At 39.2% G+C, this 2,500-nt stretch overlaps 1 protein-coding gene across 1 annotated transcript in view; it reads left to right on the forward strand.

The window, feature by feature from the left end:
* Positions 1–2,500, forward strand: part of LOC122263573 (uncharacterized) — a 76,063-nt gene that overhangs the window by 43,297 nt on the left and 30,266 nt on the right. The gene's annotated exons all lie outside the window — the stretch shown is intronic.

Raw genomic sequence — 2,500 nt, forward strand, 5'->3', positions numbered from 1 at the left:
TACACTCCCTCATCCCTCACACCCTCCCACTCTTCCCTGACCCCCTCACACACTTTACACTTACAAAGGGGAGGGGGGAGGAGGATACAAGATAACCATTTAATCATCACACTCGTTGCTGTTGAAATGTTGCACTTTGCAAGCTCCCAGACCTTGAATTTTACGCTTTGATGCAACAGTAAAGAGCCTGCAACGGCTGTCCTCTGCTCTTGCCCTTCCTCTTGCGCTCCCGATGTAGCGTCTTCTTCTATTCCCCTTGTTTCTTGTCGGTGTGTTGTTTTTGTTGTTGTTGTTGTAGTTGTTGTTTTTGTCGTCTATGCCTCTGTTGTTGTATTCGTCCTTCTCATTGTTTTTCTTTTTTTTTTCTTTTTTTTTTAGCCTTTTTGTGCTTCGTCTTTCTTTTTCGTCTTCATTCACCTCATTCTTCGCCTTCTCTTTCTTCTTCTTCTTCTTCTTCTTCTTCTTCTTTTTCTTCTCCTCCGTTTTTTATTCTTCTTCCACCGATTCCTCTTCCTCTTCATCCTCATATTCCTCATGCTTTTCCTTCCCATTTATCTCTTTCTATTTATCCTCCTTCTTCTTCTTTTTCTTCTTCTTCTTCTTCTTCTTCAGTAGCAAGATCTTCAGTACTCGAGAACTAACAGGAAGGGAGGAAGGCAAGTAGACAAGCAGACAAGCACAAAGGCAGGCAGACAGGAAGGAAAGCAGACAGAGGGTCCAAAACAGACAAGACAAGACAAGCAGACAGTCACTCAAACACACGCACACAAAAAAACAACAACAACAACAAGTCGTAATCCCTTTTTTTCTGTCAAAACCGAATCATAAGTTATATTTCAGCTCTTGACGGAATCTCTGGCAGAGGAAAACCAGCTCTGGGGCGTGGTGGCGTAGGGTCGGTTTTCCTCTGGCTGTAGGGAAAACCGTCTTCTGGGGGGAAATGCATGTTCTTCCCTTATGCTCTGTCGATGATGCTTGCAATTGACTCACGCTTTCGAGTTTTGTGAGATTGGTCTAGTCACAAAGAAGAAAAGATTGCTGTCTTGTTTTTTTTTTGGGGGGGTTGGTTTCGTCTCTGTCTTATTCTCTTTGTCTCTCTCTGTCTGTCTGTCTGTCTTATTCTCTCTCTCTTTCTCTTTCTCTCTATCTCTGTCTGTCTGTCTGTCTGTCTTATTATCTCTCTCTTTCTATTTCTCTCTATCTCTGTCTGTCTGTCTGTCTTATTCTCTCTCTCTCTCTCTCTCTCTCTCTCTCTCTCTCTCTCTCTCTCTCTCTCTCTCTCTCTCTCTCTCTCTCTCTCTTTCTATCTCTCTCTCTATCTCTCTATCTCTCTTTATGATCACATCTTGCATTATATGAATAATTATGTGATTATTTCCTTTGTTTATTTGCGATTTTATTTCTATGTGATATTTTTCAAAATCGGAATCGTTGTATCCTCATTTTCTATATCATGCGATTTTGAGAAGAAGAAAAAAATAAATCGGTGATCTGTATATAACTTTTATATTTTGGCTTTATAGTTGAAATATTCTGATACGCATAGGTAGATGAAAAAAAAAGAAATCCTCAGTGTTCAGTAGCATAGAATGTTATCATCAACGCTACATGGTACTGTTGTTTTTTCAGCTCTGTTGCATCATCTTCTGTGTCTTCACGATTTTTTTTTTTTTCATTTCTTTTTCAATATCAAAATCATTCTCCCTATTTTTTCCCCTTTTTTCAATATCAAAGTCATTCTCCCTATTTATTCCCCTTTTTTCAATATCAAAGTCAACCTCCCTATTTTTCCCCTTTTTTTCAATATCAAAGTCAATCTCCCTATTTTTTCCCCTTTTTTCAATATCAAAGTCAACCTCCCTATTTTTCCCCTTTTTTTCAATATCAAAGTCAACCTCCCTATTTTTCCCCTTTTTTTCAATATCAAAGTCAACCTCCCTATTTTTCCCCCCTTTTTTCAATATCAAAGTCAACCTTCCTATACTTGCCGTTAGGAACTAGCTCAAGAACCTGTATGAACCAACTATTGAACCATCTCAACAGCTGATTCATAAACGAAGTCATGAACCAGTTGATACTTTAAGATAACTAGTAAATCTAAGAACCGGTTCGCCGAAGAACAGATTTCTGAGACTAATTTTAAACAGGGGAGAAAAATATATTCATTTAAAATGTCCCTTCTAGTAGAATCAATCAATTTATAGACCACATAAAGTTAATCCAAGAACCATCCAGGTAACAATACCATAACAATACCACAATGAGCCATCCCAACCTCACACACACAGCCGACAACACCATAACAATACCACAAAGAACCATCCACACCATAACACTACCACAAAGAACCATCCCAACCTCCCACACACAACCCACAACACCATAACACTACCACAAGGAACCATCCTAACCTACAACCCACAACACTATAAACAACACCTCTAGGAACCATCCAACCTCCCACACACAACCCACAACCCCATAACACTACCACAAAGAA

The sequence above is a fragment of the Penaeus japonicus genome, unplaced genomic scaffold (assembly GCF_977035675.1).
Source record: "Penaeus japonicus unplaced genomic scaffold, GWHDUDI00000001_assembly GWHDUDI00000004, whole genome shotgun sequence".
Taxonomy (NCBI): Eukaryota; Metazoa; Arthropoda; class Malacostraca; order Decapoda; family Penaeidae; genus Penaeus; species Penaeus japonicus.